The sequence below is a fragment of the Nicotiana sylvestris genome, chromosome 12 (assembly GCF_000393655.2).
Source record: "Nicotiana sylvestris chromosome 12, ASM39365v2, whole genome shotgun sequence".
In the NCBI taxonomy this organism is placed as follows: domain Eukaryota; kingdom Viridiplantae; phylum Streptophyta; class Magnoliopsida; order Solanales; family Solanaceae; genus Nicotiana; species Nicotiana sylvestris.
In genome coordinates this window covers 32,443,615-32,463,355 of record NC_091068.1, presented here as the reverse complement: position 1 = coordinate 32,463,355, position 19,741 = coordinate 32,443,615, and the positions used below count along the sequence as shown (strand labels likewise).

General features: G+C 42.4%; 1 non-coding gene across 1 annotated transcript; it reads right to left on the bottom strand.

Annotated features, from left to right (window-relative positions):
• Positions 1-16,746: 16,746 nt before the first annotated feature.
• On the bottom strand, positions 16,747-16,853 carry LOC138884419 (small nucleolar RNA R71). The gene has a single exon (XR_011404613.1). It is a non-coding gene; the product is annotated as a small nucleolar RNA R71 (small nucleolar RNA).
• Positions 16,854-19,741: the final 2,888 nt, after the last annotated feature.

Sequence of the window (19,741 nt, the reverse complement as noted above, 5' to 3'; positions counted from 1 at the left end):
GGATGATTCTCCATGTATTCATCTGGAACCATGGTTTTTGGACTGCTGTTTTCCAGTTAACATAGCCCCATCTAGGCCCAGTTGGAGCACGTTGCAAAAAACTTATGTGTTCACATTATATCAACGAATGCAAAACATGTACTCCTATCATGCAATCAACCTTCATCACCGAACCATGGTTAAGTGATGCATTTTCACTTTAATTAATATTTGACTCTTAAGCTTCAAACTGCTTGTTTTGATGTAAAATACTGAATGTGGTTAAGTATTTTTCAAGCACACTCGTGATACTAAGGCGAAACTAGATAGGAGTCCAAGTAACTGTTTGAGGAGAAGATAAATTGCAGAAAGATAATGCCAAGCTCAGTTTACTTTATTTGATGGCTCACTCAAGGAGAAAAGCCAAAGCTGGATAGCTAGAGATCCACAAAGAAACATAATACGAGATAATGCCACTCAAATTTTGCGAATAATCCACTGCAAACAGAAGCCAAAAATATAGATAGGCAACTGCAGCTAAGAATGCTTACTTTACTTGCAGAGGATATTATATAATATTTCAATGTATTAAATATCTTTGACATGTTTAAATATCCCAAAAAAGAACAAAAGTAAACACCATCTCATAGATGGATAACCTTGTGCCAGCAATTTAGAACGGATCAGGTATATGGACATCATTTGCAGCAAAATATTAATTTAGGTTATATCTAGGAAAGTATGCAGTATTATTCCACAAGATTTCATTCTAAAGCGTGAGTTCTATTTACTTTGAGTTATACTTGTACACATTGATAATGTTTTCTGTTGGAGTACAAATTTTTATAACCAATTGTATGTATTTACATCAGCTAGTTCAATGGACAAGAATTACTTAGTTAAGGGTATTTTTTCCATTTAAATATAGTTTAATCCCTGAATTGTTAATACACATTGTCTTATTTCACATTCATCCCGTATAAACGATACATAGATTACTGTATAATTTAATATATTATTTAATACCTCCAACCAAATATTACATATGCCAATTATTTTTATTATGCGTTTAATCAAATGTTGTATTATGTTATGTGAAAATTTATTCTACGAGTAATTTATAGCACATAATCAACCAAACACCGTAAGCTTCTTGAGCAAAGAGCCAAGTCAGTTTGAGGCTCAGCTCGTTTGTATTTTAGCTCAACTCATCTTAGCTTGGTTAAAATCAAAAACTTAACTTGACTCGGCTTGATTTCGATCAAGGTTTGACTGGACTCAACCAAAGTTTGATAGAAGCTCAATTCTATTAAGCTCGGTCTCGGTTGATTCGCCTCGACTCAGCTCAGTCGGCTCGCTTGAGTCATGTAATGATTAGTTTGAAACAGAAATTTATCCATCAAACTTAATTTTCAAGTGGATTAGTAATATATTTGATGTAATAGTTAATAACTACTAACAAATTTATAAAATTTGTACTTCTTAAATTTATTAGATGTAATTAAATCTTTTAATACACATAGTTTCTTAGGACTACTTTATGGGGTGATGCAAAGTGTAATCAAATTTTTAAATTTAAGAATTTAAAACTTAATGAAAGCTAATATTTGCAACTTTTTTCAATTAATTGCTTCTTTATTTTTGCCTGAAATCTATATTTATGTTAGATGTTATTAAGTTTGCATCATTTGAATTTGAGTTCCAATTTAAACTAATAATGCATATAATTCAATCACATTTGAATGCAATAATCAATTTATACTAGTAATTGCTTATATATTTCATAATCAATCAATTTATTATGAATTTAATTTTTTCCAATAGCATAGCACTAAGCATGGAAGCAACCGTTAATGACATGACCCAAAACTGCATGATCGATACCCGATATACTACTCAATTCGGGTGAACCAACCCGTATAAGAATACACATCTATATACCTAATAGATGCATGTCGACGCCATTTTGAAAACACAATTATTTTAAATGATTAAGACCATACATAAAACATAATATTTAAATCCACCATTTTCAATAATTGAAAACACATAAATATAACAATATCTTTCATGCATGTAATATAAATAACTGTCAATTACAACCCAAAATAATGATAACCGTCTATGAAATATCTATGACACAAGGATAGAATAAATACTTGAGACAAACCCCAACCGGAAGAAAGTAAGATCAACCCGAGAGCTACCACGAAATAGAAGTGGTGCCTCACTATATTCCTTTGAAAGAGAGGCATCATAGCCTCATTCACTTATCACATGCTACATCTTATCTTGAAAACATGTAAAGAAAGCGAGGCTCTGGAGAGGGGGCCCTGAGGGTTGAGTACACTACCATAGTACTCAATAAGTGTCATAAACTCTCTCTAACTCGAGTTCCCGGGACAAGCTTTATAAATCATATGCAACCAACATTTTATATAAAGCGATAAACTATGACACCAGTTCATATCCTTATCATGTTAAATGAAAAGACTAGTAAAATGCAAATCATCATACAAACTTTTAAAATATTTATATCAATCCATGATCCTAATAAAAATCATGCAAAATCATTTCAATTTCATTAAGTCATTGAAATTACTTTCGGCTCCTTAGGCATATACATAATAAAATTATCTTTTACCTTTCAATGGGAGTACTATACCATCATCGACACAAGAAGGTCAACTAGATTATGTATCTAGTGGCGGCAATTATCATATACCTATTTGTTCAGGTCGTCTCATCGCAGTGTCGTATGAATTGACTCGGCTATGCTAGTAATATCACAAAATAGCACCCTCTCAAGGAGGATATTCTGCCGTAGCCTATATCATAAAGTGGCCATCTACGCCTACAGCGGCACGTGTAGTTTCATAACGACAAACACGATATATTCGAAGCCAATCTTGGTGAACACAAATAACTCCCAAAATATTTGATACTCCAAAAATAGATTTATAGCTATATAGCCTCAAAGTATATATTTTATCAAATCATAACGTTTATAGTCAATCCAAACCGTTTGAATAAAATCAAATAAGATCCTTTCCCATGTAATATTAAGCAATTAACAACATGAGATTTCAATCCTTAAAGATTTAACAAGTGCTATTTTGAAATATAAAGATTTTAGAAATATTACATTTCTCATTTTATAAAACAAAGGTAACAATAGAACTCAAAAGTTTAATCTATTTATCATTAACATAAATTTTAATGAAACTTACTCCCTCCGTCTCAATTTTTGTGAACCTTTTTTCTCTTTAATCCTTGCCAAAAAGAATGATCCCTTTCGATATTTGAAAATAATTTACCTTTACGCAATGTTTATGATAATAGGATAGATTCATGTAGTTTGACGACTATTTATGCCCCAACTTGACTACGCTTCACTGTTCTAGGAAGGTTAAATGACGATAAAATGGCTCTAATTATGAATTTTATGTTTTACAGGAGCATGTCGTGCTTATGAGGACTTAGGACAGTGTTTGGAGCTAAATTAAAGCAAGGAAATTAGCTCCTTGTAGTTGAGTACATGTGAAAGAAGAAAGAAAAGAAGAGATAAATAGCTAATCTACTCTAGCGTGAGCCAAGCGAGGCCTTAGCGCGGCCACGCTAGAGCAGAAGAAACGGGGCAGTGTTGAAGTCAATTATCACGGTCCAAGCGCGGTCACGAGCACGATCGCGCTAGTCCAGGAAGCAACAAAAGTGTATAACGCCATTTGCGCGACCCATGCACAGTTCGAGCGCGGCCGCGCTAGTCACTCTGAAACGCAGAAATTTTACGGGTAAACTTGAAAGTTTGGGGGCAATTTCACTTAAACTATAAGAGGTCCAGCTCGCCCAAAAAGAGGATATCAATGTTTTTATAGTTTTGTTGAAGGCAAGAAGGGGCAAGAGTCAAGGAGGATAATTCGGCATCGAGTTCTACCTTTACTCCTTTTGTTTTTATCATTTATGATGAATTTTGCTATTGTTATTATGAACACGATTATGAGCAGCTAATTATTTAGTCTAAGGTTTTGATGGAACCTGTTGAGGGATGAACTTCTTGTTGTGTTAATATAGTTTGCCCAGTTTAATCTCTATTTGTTCAACTACATTCTTGTTGTAGTTAATTGATAGGATCCTCAATTATCTATGCCTATTTAATATGTATTACTCGGAAGAGAGTGCATATTTAGGTAGTTGTTGAACAATACCACTCCCGAAGTATATGAGGAATCAATAACCGAGGGTTTAAAGGTGGGATTCAAGATAACGAAACCTTGGATGCAATCTAAGTGAGCTGTAATAAAACCCAACTAGCGTAACTTGAGAGAGTGCGTCTAGTAAATTGTCGTAATTACTCGGGAGAGAGTTATGGTAGTAAGAGTGATCATGATCGATAGAGACGATTAGGCAAATCTATACGAAACATAACAGGAAGGGATCCCATCAATAGGGAAAATCACAACCTTAGATCCTTCTCTTATTTGTTTACAACTCAGTTATAGTTAGCTTTTAGTTTCCTTAATTTTATTCAGTTATAGTTAGTAGAAATATCACCAAGTGTTATTCAAAATATCTGGGAAGTAGATTACGGAGAATTCGGTGAGTCTGACAAAAGTAGTTGGTAGGTTAATTTCCTGTGGGATTCAACTTTGGGCTAAATACCCAAATTATATTTGCAACGACCGCTTGTCCTTTTTATAAGGCATAGTTGGGCGTGATCAAATTTTGGCGCCATTGCTGGGGAATTAACGGTGTTATCAATTACAGTTGAAATAATTACAAAAATTCTTAGTGTTGGCAATTTTCTTCATTTTCAATCCATACATTGAAATTTTAATATTTGCTAACTTGGTTGTACAGGTGCATGCCTAGAAACTCATCGAGAACTGGTGAAGTGTTTGAAGCATTATCAGATCTCGAGAAAGTTTTCAAGGCCTTGAATTGGGCCAACCGGAAAAAACAAACAACAATAATCAACTGAACAACTTGAACTAGACATGATAGAGCTGGTAAATAACAGAAACAACAACGGGGATAACGTGGTAGACCCAGCTGCACAGGTAGTGGCGCCTCTTGTGCCAGAGGCTCCTCTATATGATTGGGTGCAACCCACAACAGAGAATTTGGCCACAGCGATAGTAGTCCCGCAGGTACAGGCTGAATCTTTTCAAATCACAAACAACATGCTGCACTTGTTGCAAAACAAGGGCCTATTTTCGGGGTCATACATTGAAGATCCTCAACAATACTTGAAGAATTTTCTGTCAATCTGCAAAACTCAAAGGCAGCCCAACGTAACTCAGGAAGCAATAAAGTTGTTGTTATTTCCATTCTCAGTAACAGGAGTTGTCCAGACTTGGCTAAATTCACTCCCTATTAATTCCATCACGACTCGGGAGGAGTTAGTCAAGCAATTTGTGAATAAGTTTCATCTACCCAACAAGACTGCTTAGCAAATTGATGAAATTTTGAGCTTTAGACAGAAACCAATGGAAACATTGCAAGAAACATGGTAACTATTCGAAGGGATGTTGGTTATATGTCCGCACCACGGTATTCTAGAACAGATATTAGGGCAAAGGCGTATTGGGAAAGTTGCATACCGGGTGGATACCCCAGCTTGGTGGAAAATTCATCCTGTTTTTCATGTCAGCCTCCTGAAACCTTTTCGGGAAGATACAGAGGATCCTTCAAGGAGCCAGCTCACAATACCCAGTATTCGAGGGCCCAATTCAACCGGGAAAAGGCGTGTTGAAGCTATCCTTGATGATAGAGTGATTCATGCCTCAAGGAAAGATCACCAGGAGTTCTTGGTGAAATGGCAGGGCTGTGATACAGAGGAGAACACTTGGGAGAGGGGAACAAACCTCAAAGCCTACAAGAGCCTAATTGAAGATTATCTTGCAAGTAAGGCGCCGAGGACGTCGCCAACTCAGGTGGGGGAGAATGTCATGGGCGGCTTTCCAGCCGTGCCCCATGACCCCTTGGGCGCGCCCCGTGGCGTCCTAGCAAGCCTTCCAATGCCTAGCGCCACGGACGGCCCCGTGGTCTTGGTCGCGCCAAGTGACAAGCGCGCATGTGCCTCTGTCGCCCCACCGATATCCCTCGCCAGCGCCCAACCGCAGGCAGATGCCAACAGCGCCGCGCGCGCAGACAATGCCGCGCGCGCAGATCCTGATGCCAAAGACTATGCTGCCGACAACGGCCATGTTTTCTGCCTTATAGCAAACTAAGTCTTTTTCATTGTAAATATAGAGTAGTTTTATTCCATGTAATTTCATTATGTTTCTCTAGCTTAATCAAGTCTAGTCTTGTAGCTTTGGATTATTTTTTTTAAGCATTATTAAGGGGGACCAAACAATCAAAACTTTCTAGCAAGCAAACAATTCTCTGTACTGGTGTCTCTCCCCCTCGACACCGCATTTCCTTTCTGTAATAGCTTTCATTAATGCAATCAAGCTTTCTTTCATTCTCAATTCTCATTCCTGTTCTCTCAATTTCTCTTGACATTGGTTTTCCCGTACGGCACTGACAATCTAGTCTAGCGTACGGAGGGGACCTCAGTTGGCGGACAGCAACTGCACTGACATCAGTTGCTTAGCCTTACGTCGCCCTTCCAAGGAATCTCAGGAAGGCGCCGCGTAACAGTTGGTATCAGAGCCTAGGCTCGACATCGGACGAGGGAACGCATTGCCATTACCACCATTTCTGACCATGGTGAATCATGGGGACCGCATTGCGGCCCTTGAACAGACGGTTGACGGATTACTGCCCATCATGGATACGGTGCCTGAACTAAGAACCAGCCTAGGGCAAAGGTTGGACGACCTGGACCGCAGGTTGCTCCAGGCCGAAGTTAACATAGAAAACATCAATCGTGACTCCGAGGGAGACCGGCAAACTGCAGCCACAGAGGCAGCTGAAATTTTTGGCAAATTCGAGGGACTCCAACAGGAGTGTGCCAAGGATTTAGCTTACAGGGCACAAGAGACAGATAGAGTGACTGCTATGTAACAAACTATTGACGACTTGACAGACAAGCTCAATGTCGTCAATGCTGCTATACAGGGCCTGCTGCGAGGCGGTGGAAACCAGATCGGTCGCGCTGCAAACCCCACTTCCGCGATACAAAAACTGAAAATTCCTTAGCCAAAGCCATATAGTGGAGCTAGGAATGCCAAGGAAGTGGAGAACTTCATCTTTGATGTCGAACAATATTTCGATGTTGTTGGGGGCCTAGAAGAAGCTAAGAAGGTAGCAACTGCTGCCATGTATCTTCAGGGTGATGCTAAACTCTGGTGGCGGGTGAAATACGAAGCCATCAAGGCCGGTGAAGATGCTCTCGAAACATGGGCAGAACTGAAGGCAGCCATCCGCCTACAATTCTTCCCCGAAAATGTTGAATACAATTCAAGGAGAAAGCTACGGGAGCTCCGTCAGACCAAATCTGTGCGGGACTACGTGCGGGAATTCTCCGCGCTCATGCTAAGCATACGCGACATGGGGGACAAAGACAAGCTCTTCACTTTCCTAGAAGGGCTGAAACCTTATGCCCGTATGGAGCTACAAAGGCAACGGGTAGATACCCTGCCCAAGGCGATCCAAGCAGCTGAATGCCTTGGGGACTATCAAATGGAAGCCCGGAAGGATAGGCCTCAACCGCCTACCCGAGCGGGATTCAAAGGGGGCCAGTCTAGCAATGGTGGCCCTAGCAGAAGTGGGGGAGATCGAAGCTCAACCAAACCTAAGGCTCCCTCCACAGGCAGCAACAGTGCTGCATCTAACAACAATGATCGGGGGAGGAAGCCTCCTTCAGGGTGCCGTCATTGTGGCGGACCACATTGGAACAATGAGTGCCCACATGCACAGATGAATGCCCATCAGACTTTTGATGATGGGACAGATGACGATTCAGACGATGCGGATCAGACTGAACCCGTAGGTGCCTTCAATGCAATTGTTGGCTCCATTTCTGAGGCATTAGCAGAGACTAGTGCTGGTATCCGTAAGAAGAAGGACCCATGTCCCGTCACCAAGAAAGGGAAAAAGAAGGCGGATGATGAGACTCCTCTTAAGCACGAGAGGACCTTAATGTTCGTTGAGATGAAGGTGAATGGCAAGCCCATTCGGGCCATGGTAGACACGGGTGCTACCCACAACTACTTAGCCTCGACTCAGGTGGAGCGCCTTGGTCTAGTCGTAGGGAAAGGTAGAGGCCGTGTCAAGGCTATCAACTCACCTCCCCAGCCAGTGGGTGGAATAGCCAAAGAAGTACCGATGAAGCTTGGCCCTTACGAAGGAAAATTCAACTTGCGTGTGGTGATCATAGATGACTTCGAGTTGATAGTTGGATTGGAATTCCTGAGGCAAACCAACACTATGCCCGTACTGTATGTTGACATGTTACTGATGATGGGAGCAAACGGGACCAAGCCCTGCATTATCCCTATGCATGCCCATGAAGATGGTCGTTGAAAACATCTCGGCCTTGCAGTTGAAGAAGGGGGTCAAAAGGAATGAACCCACGTTCCTGGCAACCCTATGCATTGAAGATGTAGAACGCTCCTCGGACCCCATTCCTGATCCCGTGAAGGAGCTACTACTAGAGTTTGAAGATATCATGCCAAAAGACATGCCAAAGCGACTACCGCCTAGGTGCACTGTGGACCATGAAATTGAGCTGGTGCCGAGCGCGAAGCCACCCGCCCGGGCACCTTATAGAATGTCACAACCCGAACTCACCGAGCTTCGGAGACAATTGACGAAAATTCTAGACACAGGGATTATCTTACCCTCCAAATCCCCATACGGGTCCCCTATGCTATTCCAAAAGAAATATGATGGTAGTCTACGACTCTGTGTGGACTCTCGGGCTCTAAACAAAATTACTGTGAAGAACAAGTACCCTATTCTGCTAATGGCAGACTTGTTCGATAGACTGGGTGGTGCGACGGTGTTCACCAAAATAGACCTGAAGACAGGTTATTGGCAAGTTCGAATTGCAGAGGGTGATGAGCACAAGACGACCTGTGTGACAAGATATGGGTCGTACGATTTCCTGGTTATGCCATTCGGCTTGACCAATTCCCAGCTACGTTTTGCACTTTGATAAACCAAGTCTTCCGAGAGTACGTTGATGAATTCGTGGTGGTCTACTTGGATGACATTGTGGTATATAGCCAAACATTGGAGGAACACCTGATGCATTTGCGAAAGGTCCTAGCTCGATTGCATGAGCATGAACTATATGCGAAGCTATCTAAGTGCTCATTTGCTCAAAAAAAATTGACTTCCTCGAACATGTCATCGAGGAAGGGCAGATCAAGATGGACCAGCAGAAGATTCAGGCAATCACAGATTGGCCGCCGCCTAAGGATATCCACGCCTTGAGGGCGTTCCTTGGTCTATGCAATTTCTATCGGCGATTTGTGAAAAACTACTCCGTCATTGCAGTACCATTGACAGAACTCCTCAAGAAGGTCACGCCTTGGGAATGGGGACCCAAGCGAGCGGAGGCCTTCAACGCATTGAAAGCGGCTATGTCTAGTAGCCCCGTCTTGGACCTTCCTGATTTGGCCAAGCCATTCGAAGTACAAACAGATGCATCTGACTATGCCCTCGGTGGAGTCCTGCTACAAGAAGGGCATCCTTTAGCGTACGAGAGTCGGAAGCTGAAAGATGCAGAGCGGCGCTATGCCGCCCATGAGAAAGAATTATTGGTTGTCGTCCACTGCTTGCGCCTCTAGAGGCACTATCTACGGGGACCCCATTCATGGTCAAGACAGACAACACAGCTGTTAGCCATTTCATGAACCAGCCGAAGTTGAATGGTCGACAGCCCAGGTGGCAGGAACTCCTAGCTAAATTCCACTTCAACCTGGAGTACCGAAGTGGGAAGACCAATCATGTTGGTGATGCGCTCAGTCGGAGAGCTGATCTAGCATCGGTGTGCCTACTCGCCACCCTAAGGGGGAGCGAAGTAGCTACCTCCATCAAGGACCAGATACATGATTTACTCATCAAGGATCCTGCTGCACAGTATTTGGTTGATTTGGTAGGACAAGGCAAGACTCGCCAGTTCTACATGAAAGATGGTTTTCTAAAAGTGAAAGGGAATCGACTTTATGTTCCTAAAGGAGGAGATCTACGAAGGACTCTTCTGGCTGAATGTCATGATACTCTGTGGGCCGGCCATCCCGGTGAAGAACGCACCATGGCGTTACTTCGCCGTGCATATTATTGGCCTCAAATGGCCGATGACGTTGCTCAGTATGTGAAGACTTGTCTAGTATGCCAGAAGGACAAGTCAGACCGCTTAACACAGGCGGGACTTTTGGAACCACTAGCTGTCCCAAAGAGACCTTGGGAAAGTGTTTCCCTGGATTTCATCACCGGATTGCCCAAGGTCGGGGATCTAACAACTATCTTGGTTGTGGTAGATCGGTTTTCCAAATATGCTACCTTTATTGCTGCCCCACAATATATATCAGCAGAAGATACAGCTCGACTCTTCTTCTCTCATGTCGTCAAATATTGGGGCCTACCCAAAGATATTGTTAGTGATCGTGACTCACGCTTCACTAGCAACTTTTGGACCCAACTCTTTAAGTGTCTTGGGTCGAAGCTGAATCACAGCTCAAGTTTTCATCCGCAATCTGATGGCCAGACGGAGCGGTTCAATGGTATGTTGGAGGAATATTTGCGTCATTTTGTAACCGGATCGCAGAAGAATTGGGTGAAGCTTCTGGATGCTGCTCAACTGTGTTTCAATTCACAAAAGAGCTCTAGTACAAACAAAAGCGCTTTTGAAATTGTTACCGGACAGCAACCGCTACTCCCACACACAGTCAATGCACCAAATATGTCTAAATCTCCTCGAGCTGCTAGCTTCTCTAAAGAGTGGAAGCAAAATTTGGAGATAGTGCGGAGCTATCTTGTCAAGGCTCAAAAGCGGATGAAGAGGCATGCTGATCAGAATCGTCGCTTTGTTGAATACCAAGTAGGAGACAAAGTGATGGTCAAAATTCCAAAGCGTTACTTATTTGCGGGGGTCCATGACCCTCGCCTATTGCAAAAATACATTGGACTCTTGTCCATTGAAAGGCGCATTAAGAAAGTTGCATACCGGGTGGATACCCCAGCTTGGTGGAAAATTCATCCTGTCTTCCATGTCAGCCTCCTGAAACCTTTTCGAGAAGACACGGAGGATCCTTCAAGGAGCCAGCTCACAATACCCAGTATTCGAGGGCCCAATTCAACCGGGAAAAGGCGTGTTGAAGCTATCCTTGATGATAGAGTAATTCATGCCTCAAGGAAAGATCACCAAGAGTTCTTGGTGAAATGGCAGGGCTGTGATGCAGAGGAGAACACTTGGGAGAGGGGCACAAACCTCAAAGCCTACAAGAGCCTAATTGAAGATTATCTTGCAAGTAAGGCGCTGAGGACGTCGCCAACTCAGGTGGGGGAGAATGTCATGGGCGGCTTTTCAGCCGTGCCCCATGACCCATTGGGAGCGCCCCGTGGCGCCCTAGCAAGCCTTCCAATGCCTAGCACCACGGACGGCCCCATGGCCTTGACCGCGCCAAGTGACAAGCACGCATGTGCCTCTGTCGCCCCACCTATATCCCTCGCCAGTACCCAACCGCAGGCGGATGCCAACAGCGTCGCGCGCGTAGACCCTGATGCCAAAGACTATGCTGCTGACAACGGACATGTTTCTGCCTTATAGAAAACTAAGTCTTTTTCATTGTAAATATAGAGAAATTTTATTCCATGTACTTCCAATATGTTTCTCTAGCTTAATCAAGTCTAGTCTTGTAGCTTTGGTTTATTTTTTTAAGCATTATTAGGTGGGATCAAGCAATCAAACTTTCTAGCAAGCAAACAATTCTCTATACTGGTGTCTCTCCCCTTCGACACCGGGTTGCCTTTCTGTAATAGCTTTCATCAATGCAATCAAGCTTTCTTTCATTCTCAATTCTCATTCATGTTCTCTCAATTTCTCTTGACATTGGTTTTCCCGTACGGCACTGACAATCTAGTCTAGTGTATGGAGGGGACCTCAATTGGCGGACAACAACTGCACTGACATCAGTTGTTTAGCCTTACGTCGCCCTTCCAAGGAATCTCAGGAAGGCATCGCGTAACAGACCTCACGATAATGTGGCACCCTACCAAAGGCCACAGTGGTACAATAACCAAAATCAGTAGCAGGGTTATCATCCTCCTCAACAACAACATGGTGGGAGATAGAAAGATGGGTTTGCTAGACTCGAGGCAATGATGCAGCAGGTTATTGGGTCAAATGCAAAAATGAGTGAAAGAGTAGATGCACATGGGTCAGCCATAAAGAATATTGAAGTGCAAATGGGCCAGATCTCGATGTCTTTGAATAATCGTCCTCATGGGACATTGCCTGCAGACACTCAGGTAAATCTAAAAGATCAAGGCCCAAAGCAGCTGATGGCAGTGCGTCTACGTAATGGCAGAGACCTAGACTTGGAGCAAGAAAGGGCTCGAGAAAGCAGACAGGCTGAGACACTTGTACCAATGCCCATTGAGCTAGATGATTCAGCAAAACTGACAGAGGTGACAATACAGCCTGCCCAGGAAGAAACCAACACACAGATTGAGGTTGAGAAAGAAGCTGAGACAGCCCAGGAACCGGTAGTTGAGGTGGTGTTTGACAAAGAGAAAATCTAAATCACTGGGATGAATAGACCACCAGTACCATTCCTATAGAGGTAGGCCAAATACCAGAAAGATGAACAATACAAGAAATTCTTGGAGATGTTGAAACAAATTCAGGTAAATATTCCATTGATTGATGCTTTGAAGGAGATGCCTGGTTATGCAAAAATGATGAAGGACTTGATGTCCCAAAAATTCGACTTCCAAGACTTGGATAAAATGACTCTAAATCAGACCTGCAGTGCTCTGGTGACTAGACCAGCTGCTGAAAAGTTGTTTGATTTAGGGAGTTTCACAATTTCCTGCACCATTGGTAACTTTGCCTTTGCCAAAGCACTCTGTAATTTGGGGGCTAGCATAAATCTTATGCCCCTGGAGATCTATAAGAGATTGGGGATTGGAAGAGCTATACATACGTCTATGTTGTTGCAGCTGGCTGACAAACTGTGAAAAAACCCTCAGGTATTTTGGATGACGTATTGATATAGGTAGGGAAATTTGTGTTCCCTGCAGATTTTGTGATTCTGGATTGTAGAGTGGATGAATAAATTTCCATAATTTTAGGAAGGTCGTTCTTGGACACAAGGCGAGCCCTCATTGATTGTGAAACTGGGGAGCTCAAGATGAGGTTGAATGATGAGGAGATCACATTCAACGTGCAGAAATCTATGAGGCGACCAAGCGAATTCACCAATTATTCTCTTATTGATGTCGTGGATGTAATCGTGGAAGAGGATGATGAGACATGGACTATTGAGGATCCTCTTGCTGCATCACTTATGAATTTAGATGAGGCGAATGGGGAAGAATTGACATAATAGGTGCTGGCTCTTGAGGGCAAAGGCTTTTGGGAGAGAATCACTTGAACTCGAGCCCCTGCACTTAGAAAAAAGAGAAACTCTTCCAGCCAAGCAATCCATAGAAGAACCACCAAAGCTGGAGTTGAAACCACTGTCCACCCATCTCAGGTATGTGTTCCTAGGACCTAACTCCACATTACTTGTTATTGTCTCATCTAGTTTGTTAGATGTGCAGGCACAACAACTTTTGTAGGTACTCACGGAGTGCAAGACTGCCATTTGGTGGACCATGGCAAGCATTAAGGGGATCAGCCCGGCATATTGTATGCATAAAATTCTGCTGGAAGAGGGGCACAAACCTTCCAGGGAGCACCAAAGAAGGCTGAACCCCAACATGAAGGAAGTGGTGAAGAAGGAGATCATTAAGTGGTTAGATGTGAGAATTACTTTCCCCATCTCTGACAGCAACTAGGTTAGCCCGGTGCAATGTGTTCCTAAGAAGGGTGGTATGAAGTTGGTAAAAAATGATAACAATGAGCTGATCTCTATAAGAACCGTCATAGGCTGGAGAATATGTATGGACTATAGGAAATTGAATCTGGCCACCCGGAAAGACCACTTCCCACTTCCCTTCATTGATCAGATGCTTGACAGACTGGCAGGGAGGTCTCACTTCTGTTTTGTGGATGGGTACTCAGGGTACAACCAAATCTCCATTGCACCAGAGGACAGAGAGAAGACCTCGTTCATATGTCCATATGGGATTTATGCCTTCTGGAGGATGCCTTTTGGCCTATGCAATGCACCCGCCACATTCTAAAGATGCATGATGGCCATATTCACCGACATGGTTGAAGACATAATGGAGGTGTTCATGGATGATTTCTCAGTGATAGGAAACTCATTCGATGAGTTCCTTACAAACCTGACTCGAGTGTTGAAAAGGTGTATCGAGACTAACCTTGTACTTAATTGGGAAAAGTGTCATTTCATAGTATAAGAGGCTATAGTCTTGGGACACCTGGTATCAAGCAAGGGAATCAAGGTAGATCATGCTAAAGTTGATGTGATAGCAAAGTTGCCACCCTCACATCAGTTAAGGCAATCAGGAGCTTCCTCGGGCATGCCGGTTTCTACCGGAGATTCATCAAAGACTTCTCAAAAATTGCCAACCCTCTGTGTAAGTTGTTAGAAAAAGATCACCCTTTCATGTTTTCTGATGATTGCAGGGTAGCATTCGAGGAGTTGAAAAAGAGGCTAGTCACATCACCCATCATTGTTTTCCCCGACTGGAAGAAACCATTCGAACTCATGTGTGACGCCAATAATTATGCAGTGGGGGCAGTGCTAGGTGATATTAGGCTAGATTTATGTCATTGACGATTGTTTTGCCCCAGCTTGATTATGTTTCAATGCTCTAATATAATTAAATGATGAAAAATGAGCTCTAAATTGTGTTGCAGGAATGAGGAGCTTATATAAGGCCTTAAAGATGTGATTGGAGCTGTATTGAAGCAAGAAAGACCCCTAGGAGTTGAGTGAGCAAGACGACGAGAAAAAGAATCAACCAAATGAAGGCCTGGACTAGCGCGCCCACTAGCGCGGCCTCGCTAGCCTAGTTCCAGAAAATAATTCCTGGAGGTAAATTTGGAAGTCTGGGGGGCAAATTCACTTAACCTATAGAAGGTCAAGCTCTCCCAAGGAGTGTGTGTGCAGCTTTTTATAGCTGGGAGCAAGAAAAGGAAAGGCCAGAGGCAAGGAGGAGTATTCTACATCAAGTTCTTCTCTTCTTCCTTTTATTTTTATGATTTGTAATGAATTTAATTATTGTGATGAACATCATTGTTATGAGTAGCTAACTCTTTTAATCTAATGTTTTGGGTGAACCCGTTGTGGATGAACTTGTTGTTATATTAATATAATTTGAATTGGTTGTTAATCTCTATTTGTTCAACTACGTTTTGATTTTGGTTAGTTGAAAGAATCCTCAATTAGCCGTTCCTATTTATTATGTATCTTCTTGAGAGAGAGTGCATATTTAGGTAATTGTTTGAACAACATCACTCCCGGAGTATAGGAGAGAGTCATAACCGAGGGTTTAGAGGTTGGAGTAGAGATAACGATACTTCGGGTGCGATCTAAGTGAATTGTAATGCGAATCTAGCTAGTGTAGCTTGAGAGAGTGCGTCTAGTAAATTATCATAGTTACTTGAGAGAGAGTTATGATAGCTGGAGAGTTCATGATCGATAGAGACAACTAATTCATAACTATAAGAAACATAGGACTAAGGAATTCAACAATGGGGGAAACCATTACCTTAGACCTTTATTCCAATTGTCTACAACTGCGTAGTAGTTAATATTCGTTTTATTGATTCTGTTAGTTGGAGTAGTGACCATAACACCACTTGTTATTTACAAAGTTTGAGAAGGTTGACTCATAATAATTTAGTACTTTAAAGGCTTCTCTTGATACGTTAATTCCCTGTGGGATTCGACTCGGGGCATAATACCCTGGATTATATTTGCAATGTCCGCTTAGTCTCTTAATAGACACAGTTGAGCGTGATCAAATTTTGGCGCTGTTTCCAGGGAGTTAACGGTATTATCAATTATGATTGAAAGAAGTACAAAAACTCTTAGTGTAGTTAGTTCTCTCTATAGCCAACTTTTACATTGAAATTTTTAATGTTTGTCGACTTGGTTGCACATGTGAATGCCTAGAAACTCATCGAGAACTGGTGAAGTATTTGAAGCATTACCAGATCCCGAGAAAATTTTCAAGGCCTTAAACCTGGCCAACCGGAAAAACAAACAACAACAAACAACTAACCCATTAGAAACAACAATGGGAGATCACGAAGAACACCCAGCTGTACCAATAGCGCCAATGGAACCTCTTGTGCCAGAGGCGGCTCTCTATGACTGGGCACAACCCACAGCTGAAAATCTGGCCACCTCGATTTTAGTCCCGCAGATACAAGCTGAATCCTTCCAAATCACGAATAACATGCTGCATTTGTTGCAAAACAAGGGATTATTTTCGGGGTCACAAGTCGAAGATCCTAAACAACATTTGAAAAATTTTCTGTCAATCTGCAAAACCCAAAAAGGCAGCCCAATGTAACTCCAGAAGCAATCAAGTTGCTATTATTCCCATTTTCAGTGACAGGAGTTGCTCAGACCTGGTTAAAGTCACTCCCCATAAATTCCATAACAACTTGGGAGGAGTTAGTCAGGCAATTCGTGAACAAGTTCCACCCCCCCCAACAAAACCACGCAACAGATTAATAACATTTTGAGTTTTAAACAGAGACCAATGGAAACATTGCATGAAACATAGGAGCGTTTTAAAGGGATGTCGGTCATATGTCCGCACCATGGCATTCTAGATTTGATGTTGGGACAGCGGTTCTACATAGGATTGTCAGATAACGTGAAGAACATTGTTGATGCTTCAGCCGGTGGAGCATTTTTGAGTAAAACATGGAGAGAAGGTCAAGGTATGCTTGACAAGATGGCGCAGAGTTCGGGATGGATAACTAGAAATGCACCAATCACTCCAGTGGTGCACTCAGTTCCTTTAGATCCATCCAATTCAATGGTTGAAAATATGGCCACCTTATTGGCACAGATAAGCATACTTACCAAAAAGGTGGAAGAGTCAGGACAAAAATAGCAGGTACATATTGTAGATACTACTAATAGGGGCTTGTGCACATCTTGCATTAGTCAGCCAATTGGTAATCAGTGGAAAGCAGAACACGATCATAAGCATTACCCTGAAGATATGAACTATGTGACTAATTATGAGGGCTAGAGATAGGGTAGTCAGAGTTGGGGTCAGCAGAATCAACAGTACAGGCCATCCCAATCACAGTTCAACAGTGGGAATGTGGGAGGTATGAGCCCCCCCCCCCAACAATATAGCACCTTACCCAATGCCACAGGGATACAGTAATCAGAATCAACAATAGGGGTATCACCCTCCTCAGCAGCAGTATAGTGGAAGGCAAGAAGATGGGTTTTCTAGACTGGAAGCAATGATGCAACAGGTTATTGGGTCTAATGTAAATATTAGCGAGAGAGTAGATGCACATGATTCAACGATAAAAAATATTAAAATGCAGATGGGCTAAATTTTGATGTCTCTGAACAATCGCCCTCATGGAACACTACCTGTAGATACCCAGGTAAATCCAAAAGATCGAGTCCCAAAGCAGATGATGGCGGTGAGCCTACGGAATGGAAGAGATTTGGATGTCGAGCAAGAAAGGGCTCGAGAAGCCAGGGAGGCTGAGACACTTATATCAGTGCCCATTGAGTTGGATGAATCAACGAAACTGACAAAGGTGACAGTCTAGCCTGCCCAGGAAGAAAGTAGCATTTAAATGGAAACCGAGAAAGAAGTTGAGATAGCACAGGAACCAGTGGTTGATGTGGCAGCTGATAAAGATCGAAGCCAAATAATTGGAAAGAAGAGACCTCCTGCACCCTTTCCTCAGAGGCTAGCTAAGTACCAAAAAAAGGAGCAATATAAGAAGTTTTTGGAGATGCTAAAACAAATCCAGGTAAATATTCCCTTGATTGATGCTTTGAAAGAGATGTCTGGGTATGCAAAAATGATGAAGGACTTAATGTCCCGAAAATTTGATTTCCAAGACTTGGCCACAGTTACTCTTACTCAGACCTGTAGTGCAGTGGTGACTAGACCAATTGCGGAAAAATTGTCTGACCTAGGGAGCTTTACAACCCCATGCACTATTGGTGATTTTGCCTTTGCTAAAGCACTGTGTGATCTAGGGGCCAACATTAATCTTATGCCCCTGGCAATTTATAAGAGGCTGGGTATTGGAAGAGCTAGACCCACCTCTATGTTGTTACAGTTGGCTGACATGACGGTAAAGCGACCCTCTGGTATTCTGGATGATGTGTTGATTCAGGTAGGGAAATTTGTGTTCCCTGCAGATTTTGTAATCTTAGACTGTAAAGTGGATGAAGAGATTCCCATAATTTTGGGAAGATCGTTCCTGGCCACGGGTAGAGCTTTAATTGATTGTGAAACTGGGGAGTTAAAGATGAGGTTGAACGATGAAAAGATAACATTCAATGTGCAGAAATCTATGAGGCGACCAAGTGAATTCGCCAATTGCTCTCTTATTGATGTCGTGGATGTAATCGTAGAGACCGATGATGAACTGTTGACTATTGAAGACCCCCTCGCTGTGTGTTTAATGAATTTAGATGAGGTAAAGGGAGAAGAACTGGTTGGATGGGTGATCTCATTAGAGGGTAGAGGGTTCTAGGATAGAACTCTTGAATTTAAGCCCTTGCACCTGGAAAACAGAGAAACTCCTCCAGCCAAGCCATCAATCGAAGAACCACCAAAGCTGGAGTTAAAGCCATTGCCAGCCCATCTCAGGTATGAGTGTCTTGGACCTGACTCCACATTACCTGTTATTATCTCATCTAGTTTGATAGATGTGCATGCTCAACAACTCTTGCAGGTACTTAAGGAATTCAAGACTGCCATTGGGTGGACCATGGCAGACATAAAGGGGATCAGCCCTGTATACTGTATGCACAAAATTTTACTGGAAGAGGGACACAAACCTTCCAAGGAACACCAAAGAAGGTTGAACCCCAATATGAAGGAGGTGGTAAAGAAAGAAGTGATCAAGTTGTTAGATGCGGGAATCATTTTCCCAATTTCTGATAGTAGCTAGGTTAGCCCAGTTCAATGTGTACCTAAAAAGGGTGGCATGACGGTAGTTAAGAATGATAATAATGAATTGATCTCTATAAGAACCGTCACAGGCTGGAGAATCTGCATGGATTATAGAAAGCTAAATCTAGCCACCCGGAAGGACCACTTCCCACTTCCTTTCATTGATCATATGTTAGATAGATTGGCAGGGAGGTCACATTTCTATTTTCTGGATGGATACTCGGGGTACAACCAGATTTCTATTGCACCGGAGGATAGGGAAAAAACTTTATTTACTTGCCCTTACGAAGTGTTTGCCTTCAGGAGAATGCCATTTGATCTTTGTAATGCATCTGCAACATTCCAATTGTGCATGATGGCCATTTTCACAGACATGGTGGAAGACATTATGGAGGTCTTCATGGATGACTTTTCAGTGGTGGGAAATTCGTTCGATGAATGCCTAGCAAATTTAAACCGTGTACTGAAGAGGTGCATCGAGACGAATCTAGTGTTGAATTGGGAGAAGTGCCACTTCATGGTACAAGAAGGAATCGTCTTGGGGCAC